Source organism: Bufo bufo, chromosome 6 (genome assembly GCF_905171765.1).
Source record: "Bufo bufo chromosome 6, aBufBuf1.1, whole genome shotgun sequence".
Lineage (NCBI taxonomy): Eukaryota > Metazoa > Chordata > Amphibia > Anura > Bufonidae > Bufo > Bufo bufo.
This window is the reverse complement of record NC_053394.1, coordinates 266,677,944-266,697,926: the sequence shown is the minus strand read 5'-3', so window position 1 is coordinate 266,697,926 and position 19,983 is coordinate 266,677,944.

The window sequence follows — 19,983 nt, the reverse complement described above, 5'->3', positions numbered from 1 at the left end:
ATTCCCCCCTCATGTATCCCCTGTTAATTTGTTCTCTCCCCAGTTATTGTTCTTTTTGAAGTGCGGCTGGGATGACCCGACTAGATTGTTACACTCAGCAATTTAGAAGTTGACTAAACTCCGAAATATTAGGAAACTGAGTGGAATAAGTGCAAAACAAATAGCAATTATTTTATTGATTTGATGTTATCAATAAAGACTTCAGTCCTAATTTGCTATTTGATTACCTGTCGTCCCAGCGACAACTGTTATAGGTTCAAAAACTTTTGAGAGTTAGATGTTTTCTACATTAATACTTGATTATTGTATAATCTTATTGTAATACATGACATGACATTTAATGCTATGTATATCAATTTTATTTTTTGCATGTGACATTGATCTGCATTTTTATTTCATTGTTGCTTTTTAAACTTGAAAAATCTGAATAAAGAAAGAATTTAAACAGATTTTCAAAAAAATGGCCTGGGCAGGAGGGTGAAACTGGCCTTGGGTAGAAGGAGTTAAGTGCATGGCCACATATGGCAAAATATTTTATTGTGGCAAAATCTACAATGAATGAGTTTTATGTGGATGTAAATGGCGCAAATCAGCAGCATAAAATGACATGTTAAGGATTTAAATGTTGTACCACATGTCAAGTTATGTGCGGGTTTTGATGTGGAAAATTTGTGCAGCGAGTGAAAGATATTTTTTTTATCTCTTCCACTTTGCTGCTACTGTAAATGGTGCAGATTTTCTGCATGCAATTCCATGGAGGTAAATCAAAAGCATATATGCCACATATGGCCATTACCTTAAAGTAGAGATAGCAAACTGGCAAGACAGTCTAACAACAATTTCAGAATGCTTCACTCTCCCCTAGATTTTTTGATTAAAAAATTGTTCAGTGGTTCCCCTAAAGTAATAAGGTTGGTGATTACTGGCCTACAGGATAAACTAAGCAGTATACTCTTATACCTACTATTCCAAGTATCCTCAAATCATTTACATTTTGTAGAGTTATTTTCCATATATCTAGTACTAGTATATGAGTTTAAAATCAAAAATATTATGTTTTGTATGTCTTGTTGATGAAAAAAAAAATTAAAAATTAAAAAAAATAAATATATATTTATGAAAGAATCCAATATTTTGTATTATTATTATTATTATTATTATTATTATAATAATGCAAAAATAATAATTAGAATGTAGTCCAAAAATCAGGACATTTATCTTTGTCAACTTATACTTAACTATTATAAGAAATATAAATTATTAAATATTTTTTGGATTTTTTTATTTTTATTATTTGACTATTTTTCCTCTTATTAGGAGAAGGAATATGATGTTCCTGAAGCAGGCCAACTGTACTGCAATGCACTGTTAGTACAGGTACTATTTGCCTTTTCCAATGTAGGCTGCTGTCCTCCAATGCCATTTGATGGATTTGTTGTATGCATAAATAACCTTGGTAAATATGAACTCTAAATTAAATTAAATTAAATTAAAATGGAAAGAAAAGTCAACATGGGCCACATTGGAAAAATACTGATTAGAAAACACTAAATACAATTATATAATAATAGAAAATGCTCGAAAACAATAGAAAAATAAAACATAAAAAATAAATAGAAAAATAATAGAAATGTAACTGCTAAAACAAGAAATTAAATATAATCTACTATTAAGTAAAAAATGCTTGCTGTTAGTTACATAGGAAGCAATAATAAGTAATGAGCAGTTAAATCCACATGGTAAAACATATCTGTCATACACCACACATCCCTACTGCCATATGGGCTACTAGAGTGTTTAGAAGCAACATCCCTATTACATCCCATAACGGCTGCATGTTTTTTTGCAAAGCAAATCTGGGTTTATTTCTTTTGCATCATGAGAGCAGAATGAAATGCAGATGTATATATACTGACTATTTTCCCCCTCTCTCTCCTTCCCATCTGCCAGAGAATAGAATTTAATCTTTAATCCATGAGCATTCAGTGAACACCAGTGAATTGCAAATTACAGATGTTTTACTGTCTTTTGCATTTTTAGCTTTCTCGCTTCCCACTGTCACTCAGTGCCTTTCTCACTTCCTCCCTTCTTCTGCATTCATCCGATGCCACTGACTATCACGGAAACCATATGACACTGTCATCATTTGGTAATTAAACCTTTACTCACTCTAAATACGCAAATCCAGAGTTATATGGCTTAACTCTTCTATGGCACATGTTTTCTTCATCTGCAGCTATTGTACTACATTTATTTGAATACAGCATGTAATATACATTGGTTGTCGCTATTATATTAAATATTAAAATATTATATGTTATAGGTATAATACAGCACATTTGTGTAGCATTACTCAGACCCTGCTATACTGTTGCTGTTCTCAATATGGCCTAGCACATGTTGGCTTCACTAATATGAAGGCCAGTGTATTAGTACATTTAGAGATGAGCACATTTCTTAAAAGTTCAATTCGGCTAATTCGCCGAATTTCAAAAAAAATTTGCTTTGTGACGAATTACTTCCTCACGAAGCGCATTTTTTTGTAAGTAGCGGGTGCAATGACAGGGAGCTGCGATAGCGCTGCCCCAGTCATCGTACCCCTTAGATGCCGCGTCCATACATGATCGCAGCATCTGAGTGTAAAATGAACAATATAAATTTTTTTTATCAAACTTACCGCCTCCATTTGCTCGCGACGTGCCAGCCACCACCATCTTACTTGAAGATCCCGGCCGAAATCCTGTGTGGCGCGAGATTACGTCATCACGCCGATTGGCATGGTGATGTATGACATCATCACGCCGGCCAGCGTGATGATGTCATCTCGCGCGGCACGGGATTTCGTCCGAGATCTTCAAGCAAGATGGAGGCTGGCGACCTGTCACGAACAAATGGAGGAAGAAAGTTAGAATTTTTTAGTTTTTTATATTATTTCAGGTTAAATCGATTCGCTGACACGAAGCACGAGGAAATTCGGCATCTAGGCGAATCAAATTTATCCTGAAATTCAGATCGAATTCCACTTTGTGGGATTCGATTAGCTCATCTCTAATTACTAGTGTTGATCGAGCATGCTCGGACTAACACGAGTTCGGGTCTCCTCCCCGCACTTTTTTTGGCTGCTATGCAGCCAATAAACCTGCAGGTAAGTACTGCCCTTCACTGTAATGCCGTAGCCATGTTGGTTACTAGCATTACAGTGATTGGCCGGCCGGAACGCGTCATCGGGTGCTATATAGCACCCGATGAAACTTGTTCTGCTCACTGTTAGTCAGGGAGAGCTGTGCTGAAGAAGGGAAAAATAGTGTAGGGAGTGATTTTTTTTTTTGTAAGTTGAAAGACTTGTCAGAGACCCAAAAGTCCTTTAAGGGCTATTGTTGTGTGTGGCAGCAGCAATATATATTTTTAGCGTAACCTGTGCTAAATTGCTAAAACTTTACAGACCCAAAAGTCCTGCGCTAAATAGTGTGCAATAGTTAGGCCGCTGCAGATAGCGACATTATCTGCACTACATCTTCTGTGTAACGTGTGCGCATCCCAAAAATATCTGTGACATCCAGTGTACTTTTTCCATAGACGATGTCCGCTGCGGACTGTGACATTAGCTGCGCTACATCTCCTGTGTAACGTGTGCACATCCAAAAAATATCAGTGACATCCAGTGTACTTTTTCCGTAGACGGTGTCCACTGCGGACAGTGACATTACCTGGGGTACATCTCCTGTGTAACGTTTCCACATTCCAAATACCTGTGACATTCCCTGTAATTTTATATTAGCTGCTGCTGACATCAGCGACATTATCTGCGGTATTTCTCCTGTGTAACGTTATCACATCCTAAATACCTGTGACATTCCCTGTAATTTTATATTAGCCGCTGCTGACATCAGCGACATTATCTGCAGTATTTCTCTGTAACGTGTGCGCATCCCAAAAATATCTGTGACATCCAGTGTACTTTTTCCGTAGACGGTGTCCGCTGCGTACAGTGACATTAGCTGTGCTACATCTGCTGTGTAACGTGTGCACATCCAAAAAATTTCAGTGACATCCAGTGAACTTTTTCCGTAGACGGTGTCCACTGCAGACAGTGACATTACCTGGGGTTCATCTCCTGAGTAACGTTTCCACATCCCAAATACCTGTGACATTCCCTGTAATTTTATATTAGCCGCTGCTGACATCAGCGACATTATCTGCGGTATTTCTCCTGTGTGACGTTTCCACATCCCAAATACCTGTGACATTCCCTGTAATTGTTTATTAGCCGCTGCTGACATCAGCGACATTATCTGTGGTATATCTCCTGTGTGATGTTTCCACATCTCAAATACCGTTTTAAATTTTTTTGCACATATACTTACAAATCCTACGCTACTGTACGTGTGACATACTTTCAAGCATATATAACATTTAATATGAAGAAGGCAAGCAGTAAAGGACAGGGAAGTGGCCGCAATGCTGATGGTGCCAGAACACAAGGAAAAAAATTACCCACGATACCTAGCTTCATGTCCCAGTTTGCAGGGTGGTGCAGGAAAACGCTCTCGAAGTCAGACCAGTGGGACCAGGTGGTGCGTTGTATTGCAGCAGATAATGCTTCCAGTCGGTTAAGCATCTCCCTGTCTTCCACCATGTCCAGTCTCAGTAGCCAAGAGTCTGGTCAACAGAATCCTTACCCTGATCCTCCTTCCTCCCACCATGGAGAGTCTTGCCAAACAAGTGGTCCCACACTTGGATATTCCGAGGAGCTCTTTTCAGCGCCATTCCTTCATTTGGGCCTCTCGACCAGCCTGCTTGAAGAGTATTATGAGATCTTGTGACCTGATTCCCAAACTCTTGAGCCTCCACATTCACAAGAAGATGACGGTGGGGAATGGCAATTAGTGTTTCACGAGGTGGATGATGATGATGAGACATAGTTGCCAATAAGTCAAGGCAATTAGTGTCTGAGGAGGTTGATGATGAGGATGAGACACAGTTTTTAATAACTGAGGTTGTTGTTAGGTCAACAAGTCAGGAGGATGAGCAGAGTGAGGAAGAGGAGATGGTGGACGGTGAAGTCACTCACACAACCTGTGAAGGTGGCAAGCCAAGCGAGGACAGCAGTACAGAGGGGGAGGGATCCGCAGCACCTCAACAGGCTGGAAGAGGCAGTGGGGTGGCAAAAGGGAGAAGGCGGGCCACACCAAACAGGCCCGCAACTGTTCCCCAGAACACACTCTTGCGGAAATCTCCCTTGCCAAGGGGTAGGTGTTCCACAGTCTGGCGCTTTTTTGAGAAAAGTGCGGACGACAAAAGAATTGTAATTTGCAAACTGTGCCATACAAAAACAAGCAGGGCGTGAACACTAGCAACCTCACCACCACCAGCATGATCCGCCACATGGCATCAAAGCACCCTAATAGGTGGGGCGAATGCCTGGGTCCACAATCTGTGTCTGCGGGTCACACCACTGCCTCCTCTTCCCCTGTGTTACATGCTGGCCAATCCCCTGTCAAAGGTGCAGGCCCAGATGCCTCCCGGCCTGCACCTGGACCTTCACAAGCACCCTCAGCGACTACATCCACTTCCGTGTCCCAGCGCAGCGTACAAATGTCCTTACTCCAGGCATTTGAACCCAAGCACAATACCCAGCCACCCACCCACAGGCCATAGCACTAAATGCGCACCTTTCCAAATTACTGGCCCTGGAAATGTTGCCATTTAGGCTTGTGGACACTAAGGCCTTCTGCAGCCTGATGTCGGCAGCCATCCCTCTTTACACAGTCCCCAGCCGCCACTATTTTAAGGTATGCCGTGTCCGCCTTACAACAGCATGTGTCCCGTAACATCACCCGTGCCCTGACCATCGAAGTTACTGGGAACGTCCAGTTAACCACTGATAAATGAACAAGTGCTTTTGGCCAGGGACGCTACATTTCCCTGACGGCACACTGAGTGAACGTTGTGGAGGCCTAGAGCAAGTCATACCCTGGGATGGCACAGGTGCTACTGACGCCAAGGATTGCAGGCCCTAATTCCATCAGGGTTTCCACCACACCATTAGTGGCTCCAAACCCCACTTCTCCTTCTCCGCCTCCTTCTCCACTTCCACCTCAGAATTATCCTCTGCCAGACCAGTCAGCCATCAGTCGGTAGCTGGAAGCAGCGTAGCACTGCAGTGGGGAAGCGTCAACAGGCCGTGCTTAAGCTGATCTGCTTAGGTGACAAACAGCACACTGCCACAGAGCTGTGGCAGGGGATAAGAGACCAGACTGAGCTGTGGCTTTCGCCACTCAACCTAGAACCAGGCATGGTTGTGTATGATAATAGCCGTAACTTGGTGGCGGCTTTGGAGCTCGGGAAGCTCACACACAACTTAGTGGTTCAGCAGTTTCTCAAAACCTACCCCAATTTGCCTGAGCTACTGGAAGGTGCGCCACGTGTGTGTCCATTTCCGCAAGTCATCGACAGCTTCCGTCGGTCTGTCAACGCTGCAATAGTGCTTACAATTGCCAGCTCACCGACTGTTGTGCAACGTGAGCATGCGCTTGAACTTGACGTTCCACATGTTGCCCAGGCTTTGTGAGCAGCAGAGGGCAGTAGTGGAATACCAGCTGCAACATGGTCATCATCTTTCCAGTCAGCTTCTGCCCTTCACAAGCGAGTGGGCAAGGATGTCTGACCTCTGTGAGGTTTTAAGAAGATGGTAAGAGGCGATAACGCTATTATCAACGTCACCATCCCACTTCTGTGTCTACTCAAACGCTCGCTGCTCACAATTAAGGCCAACGCTTTGCATGTGGAAGAGGTGGAAATGGGGGAAATCGTTACACAGGGTGATAGCCAGACCACCCTCAGTTTGTCTTCTAAGCGCAAATTAGATGATGATGAAGAGGAGGAGGAGGAGAAGTAGACAGTTGCCTCCGCTACAGAGGGTAGTACCCATGGAAGTTTAATTCCATCTGTTCAGCATGGATGGGCAGAAGAGGAGGAAGAGGATGAGGAGATTGAGAGTCATCCTCATGATGATGACAGCGAAGTCTTGCCTGTTGGGACTCTGGCACACATGGCTGACTTTATGTTAGGCTGCCTTTCGCGTGACCCACGGGTTTTACGCATTTTGGACAACACCGATTACTGGTTGTTCACCCTCCTCGACCTCCGCTACAAAGAAAATGGTGCAACACCAGAAGGTCCTTGTTGAAAAAAATTGCTCCAAAAATTTCCAGCTGACAACACAGTATGTAGTTCCTTGGGCAACCAAGGAGGGGAGACGAGGGTAACACACAGCAGGGCAACACTCTCCAAAGCCTGGGACAGTTTGATGACACCCCGCCAGCACCCTCACCCTGATGCGTCGCCTAGTGTCACAAGGAGGAAAAAATTTGGGAAGATGGTGAAGGAGTACGTAGCAGACCGTGTCAGCGTCCTCAATGATCCCTCTGTGCCTTATAACTACTGGGTGTACAAGCTGGACACGTGGCACGAACTGGTGCTCTACGCCTTGGAGGTGCTGGCCTGCTCTGCCGTCTGCCTTCCCTCACTCCTAATGTTGTAGAGGGTCAGCTCACCTGCAAGCCCTCACCTACAATCTTTTAGAGGGTCAGCTCACCTGCAGTCCCTTGCATGTAATGTTTTAGAGGGTCAGCTCACCAGAAGGGCCCTCACCTACAATCTTTTAGAGGGTCAGCTCACCTGCAGGCCCTTACATATAATGTTTTAGAGGGTCAGCTCAACAGCAGGCCCTCACCTACAATGTTTTAGAGGGTCATCTCACCAGCAGGCCCTCACATACAATGTTTTAGAGGGTCAGCTCACCTGCAGGCCCTCGCATATAATGTTTTAGAGGGTCAGCTCACCAGCAGGCCCTCACCTACAATCTTTTAGAGGGTCAGCTCACAAGCAGGCCATCGCATGTAATGTTTTAGAGGGTCAGCTCACCAGCAGGCCCTCACCTACAATCTTTTAGAGGGTCAGCTCACCTGCAGGCCCTTGCATATAATGTTTTTGAGGGTCAGCTTACCAGCAGGCCCTCAACCATAATGTTTTACAACAGGGTCAGCTTACCAGCAGGCCCTCACCCATAATTTATTTAATGGTCAGCTCAGCAGCAGGCACTCACCCATATTTTTTTTCGATGCTCAGATCAGCAGCAGGCACTCGCCCCTAATGTTCTAGAGGGTCACCAGCAGGACCTTGCTCCTAATGTTTTTGAGGGTCACCAGCAGGCCATCAATCATAATTTTTCAAGGCTGTATGATGCCCTCCTTTATGTGTAATAAAGGGGTTTTTCGTAGCGCCAGTTCCTTGTAATTTTTGGAAGCCCTTTCACTTCGTGCATAGGCTTTATGAGTGTAGGAGTCCCACTACCTGAACAATTGTACCACAATGTGAATGAGGCCCTCCTTTATGAGATATACAGGTTGTATCGGAGTGCCTCTTCCTTGTAATTTTTGGCAGCACTTGCACTTTATATACAAGTAAATATACAGGAAAGAATGTTTCCTAACAATTTTTCCTCTAAAATCTATTTTATCTTCGGTTTTGTGGGTATTAGTGTCAGTCTGTAAAAGTGGCATACTACTCGGACAATATCGTTCCCAGCAGAAACCTGGGAGTCCAAGATGCATTCAGACATCCTCCCCATGCTGTTCCCGAACCATTTCGGTGGTGTTTCCATCAATTTCTGACCTTTTCTTATGAACCAGACTGCCTCCCTCTTCAGAGCAGGGGGTGCCTGGTTTAATGCTCGGGTTCTCCCATTGACTTCCATTGTGCATCCCGAGGTGCTCAACCCAAGCATCCGAACACCCGAGCACTTTGGTGCTCGATCAACACTACTAATTACATTAAAGGACATCTGTCAGCAGATTTGTACCTATGACTGGCTGACCTGCTACATGTGCACTTGGCAGCTGAAGACATCTGTGTTGGTCCCATGTTCATATGTGCCCGTATTGCTGAGAAAATTTATATTTTAAATATATGCAAATGTATCTGCAGGAGCAACAGGGGCGTTGCCATTACACCTAGAGGCTCTGCTCTCTCTGCATTTACCATGCCCTCTGCACTTTGATTCACAGGGCCAAGAAGTGAAAACATCATTACGCTTTCAGTTAACAAAATATAGGTGATGCATTCAGTTTAAACTTCAATGGAGAGCGGCCAGCATTCATCCCTTACTGTTCCAGAGCTTTCCATAGGGAAAGTCTGTTGCCTTTCTACACTTGCAAATTCAGAACTTCAATGTTTCATCCTGAGAAAGGAACTGATTCATTCACATAATGCATGGATTTATTAGCATCTTCTGAAATTAATAAAAAAAACTATATACGTAACTTCAAACAACAAGGCCACCACCAATTTGTTGTCATTTCTTATCCATCTTGGTTAGTTCAGTACTCTTGGCTGGTAATTCAAATTCATCAAATCATATTGACACTTTATCAGATCCTTTTTAGGGCTTTTGATGTACAGTTATCTAGTAGATCATCCTGTCAAGAACCAGGTCCCAGATACATGAGAGAGAAAGAATAATTGTGGCTTAGTATTTGAGACACCCAAGTACTCAAGTATTACATTTAACATTAAAGAGAATAACATATCATTAAGTTTTTAACAATAAAAAAGAATAGCTTCAATATTAAAGCTGTTGTCTCACATCAGCAAATGGCATTTATCATGTTGAGAAAGTTAATACAAGTCACTTAATAATGTACTATTATTATCCACATTGCTTCCTTTTCTGGCTAGACTAATTTTTCATCACATTATAAGCTTCTCGTTTCCATGGCTACAACCACCCTTCAATCCAGCATCGCTGGCTGTGCTTGCACACTACAGGAAAAAGCGCTATAATGTGCAAGCACGACCACAGATGCTGGATTGCAAGGTGGCCGTAACCATAGAAACAAGCAGTGTGTAATGTGATGGAAAAATGAATCAAGCCAGCAAAGGAGGCATTATGGACAATCACAATACCTTAGTAGGTGCCTTGTATTAACTTTCTCTACATGATATATGCCATTTGCTGAAGTGAGACAACCCCTGATAAACAACTTGGCCCAGATTCACTAGAATTTTAACACAAGAGCTTTTTGTTGAGCCCTTTAAGTTTAGACATAATTGAGTAGATGAGAATCTCTTTCAAACAAAGCTAAAAAAGAGTCTTGTACCCCACATGGATCCAGCGATATTCTACTCATTGCTCCAATTTCCCTATTAGATTTATATCAAGCTGGTAGCTTAGGGGACGTGTCCTTTTTCATTCCTAGGATGTGTAATTTCTGCTGCAGCTATCTCCCTGTAAATACGGATGATGTCCGTGTGCATTCCGTATTTTGCGGAACGTAGCAGCTGGCCCCTGATAGAACAGCACTATCCTTGTCCGTAATGTGGCCAATAATAGGACATACGGAAACAGAATGCACACGGAGTAACTTACGTTTTTTTTGCGGACCCATTGAAATGAATAGTTCCGTATGCCTTCTGTAAAAAAAAAATGAACGGACACGGAAAGAATATACGTTCGTGTGCATAAGCCCTAACTGTCAGATAGAACTGAGCATGTGCGACCACCTCAGCAAATCAGCTAAGTTACTGAGATGGACAGAGAAATGAAGAAAAGACCAAACAACAGAAGACACTATACAGATACATTTTATTGAATAATTGAATAGGTCAGTGTCCATGTTAAATATTTAATTACATGCAATTACATGTGGAATATATTTTGTGGGACAAAAATAAGTATCTTACCAGTGTAATAAATGCAATGGAGCCTGTCTTGGTGACAAGTTATTGTAGAACTGTACATTTTCTTCAATGCACCAATGGGCTTATTGTAACTAGGTCAATGGATTTTTCTGAGCTCTTGGCTAATTTTTAAAACTATCCTTCTCTCCTAAAGTTAAAGTTTGTCTATTAATGCATTATTTATGAGGTCCATCCTTATTATAGCAATACAGTTTCTTAAAAAAAATATAGGACTCACAGTATTACAAAAGACTGACATAGTGTGTGACTTGTTTGACATAGCAGACCTGAAGATACTTAAAAACATGGTTGCAGTGATGATGGATATTGCGTTATGTTATTTCAGCCCCAACAATCCTTAATGTGTGTATTTACATGTACACAAAGCACTGCTTCCTGGTCAACTTCTCAGGTCCTACCATTAACAAGCTGAACATGTAGCTACAAAAGTCTGGTTTTTAATTTGTATCCACAACACGAGCCCAGATTCATTCTCAAATTATTAAAGTAAAAAGAAATGAAACAATTGGTGCAATGGTGCATAAATAGAGGAAATAAAATAGTGAAAAAGGAAGGAATAAAATGTATTTTAAACACTCCCGGACCACAAAACTTGATTGTGTTCTAGAAATTCCATATTCATTAATAGAATTAACCACGGGCCAATAAATACAGCTATAATAAGTGAATGGCATCACTTATATGGATGATATAAGGACTGCAATCTTCATAAAAATGTTTCCAAACAAGGGGGAAGTGTTAAAGGACAGCAGCAATTTTCAATTTCCCTAGTATTATTGTGCTACATGCAGTGGGCAAACAAATTACAAAGAATGGCCATTTTGTGCCCCATTAATTATTGAAAAAAGCTTTTATAACTTGTTCACAACAGTCAGGCATTCACCTTGGAAAACGAGGCCTTTCATTTGCCATCAGTAATGATAGACTCTTTTACATACAATGAACAACTTCCAACATTTTGAAACCTTATACTCCTTCCGAAGCCACAAATCACAGTGAAATCCACTTCCTGCAGACACACATGTAAGCATAAGTATCTTATATCAAATAATATTGTTCTTTCCTCTTTTAAAGGCTGGAGGTAATATCTTCAGACTTACAGGACCACATCGTTTGTTTATGGGGTCAAATGTCTGTTCTTCTTACAAGTCTATAAATTACCATGTCGTTTTTCAGGATAGAGAAACACAGTGAAAAGACATCATGAGCTAAATGAAGTTATTATAAATTGATATTGTACATTACAGGAGTTGTCCAGGCGATAGAAAATTATTTAGATAAGCCTCTCAGTGGTGTAAAATAATAAATCATACTCATCTTACCGATCCTCCACTTCTCCATTTCTGACACTTTCCTGGTCAACCCACAAGTCTCTACTTCCTGCCTCTTGACAGGAAATGACTGCTCAGCCAATCAAGCTGCAGCAGTGACCAAACTCATCAGCAACTGGTACCAGGAAATACAATACATAGAACTACAAGTAGCAGCACACTGCATAATGCACAAATACATAAGTAAACGGTAAATTTGTAAAAAAAAAAAAAAAGTAAACTGTATAACTGCTATACTTACTGTCAGGCCCATCTACCAGCGACAAGGGGGCTTCAAACAGATGGGGCCTACTCTATCTAACACATCATGCCTCTCCTGGGCTTTCACCCTACAATCTGCTCAAAGTAAGGTCCAGCTATGTGATACTACGCAGCAGAGGAATGTATTTGAATAAGTAGTATCAGTAGTGTTGCAGCCATGGTAGCGTGCACCTGCGTTCTTATTTATATGTATTATGGAGGTGCTGGTTTCATTTTCCCTTTTTTTCTTGGTACCAGGAAATAGAGATTGGCAGGGAACTGGGGATGTCATAATGGAAGCGGTGGGGGATTGGTAAGGTAAATATAATTTTTTCTTCATTTGTTACATATGGTACATGGCAATACCTTTCTAACAAAGCTAGAACCTGCCCTTTATCTCACATGGAACCAGAGATTTCACCATTCATTGCTCTGCTAGACTTATATCAAGCTGACAGCTCAAGGGGAGTGTCTGTTCTGCAGTAGCTAAGGGGCGTGTCCATTTTGAGTCGGCTCTCATCCTTATCACAACTCAGGAGGCAGTTGAAGGATGAAACTGGGCATGTGCGGCCGTATCAGTGTACCGGACAAAGAAATAAGAAAAGAAAAAAACAGCAGGTGGCGCAATACAGATACATTTTATTGAATAACTCAGTGGCTCTACAAATTTTTTAATTACAAGCAATTACAAAAGTATTCAGATCCAGGTGCTGGTTTTAAAATTTGAATATTTTTTGTGGGACAATCTCTTTAAGTAGACAGAAATTCCTTATCTTTTATGTATTGATTGATACATGATATAAAATGACTTCTCATGCTATATGGTTATGATGAGGGAAACAATTATTTCTAATTTCTGTTTTCAATTGAGTTTACCCCTTAACCCTTAATGCTGTATATAAGTACGTTATGCACCCGCGGGTGTATGGAGCTGGCCTCTGTAGTGACCCTGCTCCATACGCGGCCGGTGCTGGCTGTTTCATACAGCCGGCACCTGACCGCACTGCCACGATCAACGCTCATTGCGGCGCTTGGGAGTGAAGGCAGAGGGATGTAGGTCAGAGGGTTATGGGACTTCGATCATTGCCATGGCAGCCAGGATGCTTCAGCCATTGCATTCTCCATGCTGAGCTATGCATGCATGAGACACAGCTCAAAATGGAGGGAGTAAAAATCCTATTCACCCTTATAGATCTCTATTAGGATGAATAGGAGAGGGGATCACCATGTACTAGCAGCCTATGGGGGCTAAAAGTTATTTAAAAAAAGTGAAAAAAGTTTTTTTTAAAACACCAATATATTAAAAGTTTGAATCATCCCCCTTTCCCAATTTTACATACAAAAATATATAAACAATAAAAAATATACATATTGGGTATCGCCCCATCTGAAAATGTCTGAACTTTAAAAAAACGCCATAACAGAAAAAAAAATGAAAACATGCTATTTGCCAAAAATGGTATCAATAAAAACTACAGTTCATACACAAAAAACAAACCCTTATACATCTCTGTAGACCGAACTATATAAAAAAGTTTTGGCTGTCAGAATATAGCGATGCAAAGAAAATTTAGATTTTTCTAAAGGTTTTTATTTTAGGTTTGGTATCACTGCATTCGTATTGAGCGGCAGAATGAGAATGTCAGGTCATTTTTAGTGCATAGTGAACACTGTGATGTCAAAAACCCAAAAACCTGTTTCTGTTTTTATATTTTTTTATTTTGCCACACAAATAATTTTTTTCCCGTTTTCCAATACAAGACATGCTAAATTAAATGGTGGCTTTAAAAAATGCATCTTGTCCCGCCAAAAATAAGCCCTCATATAGCTATGTGAGCTGAAAAATAAAAAGGTTGTGGCTATTGGAACATTAGGAAAAATCTAAAATGTAAAAATGAAAATAGGCTCGGTCTTTAAGGGGTTAAAACATTGACTACTGCTCAAAAATTCTCTCCCTATTACAGTTTCCATTTTAACCTGTTTCTTATATGACACCAACACATTCCTCAGCGCATTTTGATATGTAATAAAGGGATAAAGGGATCTACTGATGGCTGGATTTACCAGTAGGCACAGTAAGCCTGTGGCTATGCACAGTTCTGAGAAGTTAGGTTAGAAAAATTAAAAGGTCTTACAGCTGCTGCGCAGTGCAGTAGAGTAGTCCCATTGTGGGAATCTTGAAAGTTGCAGACATGTTGAGGGCTGGACCTATGGTGTTTGCCCTAGAAGTCCATGTCAAGACTAGTCTACCCCAAAATGACCTCCTAATACGGAGTCATCACACTGACAAGGGTGGCCGTATATCGTAAAGGGCCTTGATAATGGGGTTAGGTTGCTTGTCAGGTCAATGATTGTGGTTGCGGGGCTGCATACTTCAAACCTTTAGGGTCTTTTTATATATAGGCACCTGCATGGTGCTGAATCTTTTGTTTTGCGGTACCAAAACAATGATTGAACAATGATTTGTAAATTTGGTGTTCTCCCCATTTTCCTGGACCCTGCACTGTAGATGTGATGTCAGAATTGATGCTTTGTCTTAGGGTTAGGGTTTTTATAGCAAGGAACATCCTTACTTAGTTACTAAGAGGGCGCCATTACTGTGTTGGGATAATTAAGGAGATTTGGTAAGATCAGAGGCATGACTTATTTAAAAAGACATTACTGCAGCGCGTTATGTGCCACTGGTGTTCTTCCTACTTAATATCCTCCCATTGTATTAGTGATCTTACCATGAAGGTATGTGGGAGTTTGGCTGTGAGTCGGACCTCAGCACCTATCGGACTATGTTCACACACTGTAGGTAGGTTAGCGGTAGGACCCATGCCACACTGAGATACCTTGACGGGGTGCCTTGGGCTCCAATATGTTCCTGACTGGAATATATTGGCCAGAGTCTCAGTTTTTAACATCAGCGTGAGGGTTTGGCCAGTATTGTGAGTAGCATATTATTGTGGTGCACCTTTTGCAGTGATTTATACATAGCCATGGTGAGCCACACAGCTTGGGGATAACAAGCCACTTGTGGCTCCAAGCTTCTAGTTGAGGCGTACTGCTCTACAGATAAGAGGTACCAGATGTAGTTATTGTCTTCTCCCCTTTGAAACAAGCCTGCATATTTGGCAAATCCAAGTAGTTATGTCTTTGAACACCTTTATAAAGATTATATAGAGTATTAGTCCTACGTGTGCTTTGTACTACATGTCCTAGTGATCCTTTTTGTTAATTTGTTTGCATCCCTAGATTAGGTTTGTCCTCTGAAGTCTTGCCTCTACTGCTGTCAATCACTATATTAAAATATGGTTTCCATGAAATAACACAAATTACTGTGATGCTGTAGCAATGTGCGTGAGGCTGTGGGTTATTTTTACACCAGTTAAAACAATTATTGAACAAAACTGCATGATGAAACCGATTAAATTTCATAGATCAAGTGCAATGAAAAAGCTAAATCTAAAGAATGTAGCTGGACATTTTTACATCAAATCTAATCTATTTTGTCTGTTACATTATAATATTCTTTTGTGCCATTTGCAGGGTTGCCTTATTATGCCGAAATGTGATAATTCTCATCCTAATCTGTTTTACTATCCTATCAGGGCACAGGAAATGAATCCAAACAAATTACAAATGGCACACGGAAAGCTGCCAAAGTCATTTCTAATTTGTGCTAATCCTTTGCAGACTTTGAGGACATCTCACTGAATAGTGGAAAGATGCCATGGGAAATGATTGAGAAACATGACAATTGACAAGATGGCCAGACGGGCATGAGCAATATCAGCTGTGCAAGAGAAAACAAAGACTATCTTGCCCTCCTCTTAATGTTCAAAGCAATTAGAAATTAGATTCATCACATGCCTCTCCTACAAATCTAAAATGGAGGTGTTTTTATAGGCAAAAGCCTGTTATTTTTTATTATTGGTGCAATGTTCATTTGGTTAAGACACAATGTAACCAAATAGAAGGAAAATAATCCTTTATTGACTAAAGTAAAAGTCTAACGGTGGAAAAATGAAGTCTGTTATGCTAAAGTGGCGAAAAAAGCACGGTTTGGACTTTGAAGCACACTGTCTCCATGAAAATCTGTCATTGCCGACCCCACTGAGAGTACAGATCTCTACAATAGCTTTTGGCAACAGAAAAAAAAAATCTTTTTTTTTTTTTACTGATGGTCAATCAATGGACCATCAATATCAAATTGTTAGGGGTCTGACTATTTGTAACCCTGTTGATCATATATTTTAAGAGTCAGTGGTGCTCTTTGTTTACCAGGCACAGCTCTATACGTTTAGTAGAGACTATGTATTTTATTATAGCTTTATCTAATTTAAAAGAATGGGACTAAGCACAGTGCCCCTTCATTGTTTACAATGCTCTGTATAGCATAGCCCTTTACATTTAGAAATGGCTGTGCCTGGTATTTTTGCTTAATCCCATTTACTTGAGATGTGCCTGTTAAACAATGAAGTGACCCTGATAGGTAGGGTACTGAGAGTCTGACCTCCACCAATCTAACATGGCCTATCCTAAGGATTGGTTTAACTATTAAAGGAGTTGACTCAAAAAATGCTGCAGTATTCAGCTGATCGCCACAAGTTCCTCTTCTTAGACTCTTGGCAAACAACTAATTTTGCCATTGAAGTTTCTGTTAGTTGACCATTTCAAATGAATGACCATCCATACAATACTGACTGAAGTCCACCAGACGAAGGTTGAGCAAGCGATTGTCAGGAGGGGAGCGTTCCCTCCTGGCAATCACTTGCTAGCTTGCGGAGGATGCTGTTGCTTATACATGCAGTGATCACCTCCACAGCATGGGGAGGAGCGATCTCTATTCCATCGCTCGTCCCCATACTGTCAAGTGGTTTGCGAGCAGCAGATCTCTATTAGACAGCACGATCTGCCGTCGGCAAGGGATGATTTTTAAGCAAAACAGAATTGCCCGATGAACGAGCGTTTGCTCGCTCATCAGGCAATTGGTGTCAGAATTACACTGGAAGATGATCGCTAACGAGTGTTCATGAAAATGCTCGTTATTGATTATTGGCCAAAAAATCAGCCAGTGTAATTCAGCCTTTAGTTAGTGGCCCTCTGCTATGGCTAACAGAGGGGAACTTCTATTAAGTGTCAATTTATGTAATAGTCTATTTACCACAGCTTTCTAGAATGGGAGCATCAAATAAATTATTTTCACTGTTGTGTAACATTGCTCTTTGTTCAAGCTAAATAGAAAGCTGTCATTCCTCTAATGTCATGACTAGTGTTGAGCGAAGTGGAGCATTCGAAGTGGAATTTGGTCCGAAGTTTAAGAAAACTTCGATTTGCAATTAATCTGAATTTCCTCACAGTCTTTCCTAAACTGGCAGCTGAAACGTTACAAAGTAAAAATAAGAAGCCGGGGAACACGAGATCACCCATAGACCAAGTCTGAAGTTAGAAGCAGCATGAGGAGGCCACAGATTGGCAAGAAGACAAAGTGTATTTTTCTTTTTGTACTGAAATAGGCCACTAAACGCTTTCAACACAAATAACCACCGAAGTGAACTGAGAATATATTTTTCTTTTTGTAAAAAAATACTAAATAACACTTATAACTAGTGATGGACGAACATCGGCCGGGATGTTTCGCGAATGCGCGTTCGTGATTAAATGTTCGATGAACCGCCCCATTCACTTTAATGGCAGGCTAACCTGAAAAACCTTCAGGTCATATTTGCAGCCACCAAATACTTACTAGAAGTGCACAAATAGTCCCACAACATAGACAGTGACATATCAGAGGGGGATCAATGGCAAAAATTCCCACAAAAAATATGTATTTTAATCAGGGGCCATTTTTATGCGTCCAGGCCAGTGGAGTACAGGCCCCAAACATTAGGCATTTATCGGACAGAAAAGAACAAGTGATTATGTGGCTGGAGGTTTCTTAGGCGGTCAATGGATAACAATTTTACTGTAGGCCAGTGGAGTACAGGCTCCAAAAATTATGCATTCACTGGACAGAAAAAAAACAAGTGATTATGTGGCTAGAGGTATATTAGACAGTCAGTGGATAACAATTTTACTGCAGGCCAGTGGAGTACAGGCCCCAAACTTTAGGCATTCACCGGACAGAAAAGAACAAGTGATTCTGTGGCTGGAGGTATATTAGGCGGTCAGTGGATAACAATTTTACTGTAGGGGAGTGGAGTACATGCCCCAAAAATTACGCATTCAATGGACAGAAAAGAACACGTGATTATGTGGCTGGAAGTATATCAGACGGTCAGAGGAGTACAGGCCCCAAACATTAGGCATTCACCGGACAGAAAAGAAAAAGTGATAATGTGGCTGGAGGGATATTAGGCGGTCAGTGGATAACAATTTTACTTTAGGCCAGTGGAGTACAGGCCCCAAAAATTATGCATTCACTGGACATAAAAGAACAAGTAAATATGTGGCTGGAGGTACAGTATATTAGACGGTCAGTGGATAACAATTTTACTGCAGGCCAGTGGAGTACAGGCTCCAAAAATTAGGCATTCACCGGACAGAAAAGAGCAAGTGATTATGTGGCTGGTGGTATCTTAGGCGGTCAGTGGATAACAATTTTACTGTAGGCCAACGGAGTACAGGCCCCAAAAATTATGCATTCACTGGACAGAAAAGAACAAGTGATTATGTGGCTGGAGGTATATTAGACAGTCAGTGGATAACAATTTTACTGCAGGCCAGTGGAGTACAGGCCCTAAATATTAGACATTCACTGGACAGAAAAGAACAAGTGATTATGTGGCTGGTGGTATATTAGGCGGTCAGTGGATAACAATTTTACTGTAGGCCAGTGGAGTACATGCCCCAAAAATTATGCATTCAATGGACAGAAAAGAACAAGTTATTATGTGGCTGGAAGTATATCAGACGGTCAGTGAATAACAATTTTACTGAAGGCCAGTAGAGTACAGGCCCCAAACATTAGGCATTCAACGGACAGAAAAGAACAAGTGATTATGTGGCTGGAGGTATATTAGGCGGTCAGTGGATAACAATTTTACTGTAGGCCAGTGGAGTACAGGCCCCAAACATTAGGCATTCACCGGACAGAAAAGAACAAGTGATTATGTGGCTGGAGGTATATTAGACGGTCAGTGGATAACAATTTTACTGCAGACCAGTGGAGTACAGGCCAGCCAAAATTAGGCATTCACCTGACAGAAAAGACCTTTATGCCACTGTATATACATAAGACAAGGACCATTCTTTGTTCTGGGTGGTGGCGGATATGTGTGGGCTGGCATTAGGAAATTCTATTACACCTGGTTGTCATAGGTGTTGAATTCCTCATGCCTCATTCATTTTTATAAATGTGAGATACTCCACACTGTCTTGAGCTAGGCGGGTGCGCTTATCGGTCACGATCTTCCCTGCTGCGCTGAACGTCCTTTCGGACTGGACACTCGACGAGGGGCAAGCCAAGAGTTCCATGGCAAATTGTGCCAGCTCGGGCCACAGGTCAAGCCCGCAAACCCAGTAGTCCAGTGGTTCCTCACTTCTCAAAGCGTCCACATTGGCCATTAACCCAATGTAGTCAGACACCTGTCGGTCTAGGCATTCCCTGAGGCTGGATCCGGAGGGCGGCTGTTGATGGGTTGAATGCAAGAATGATCTCATA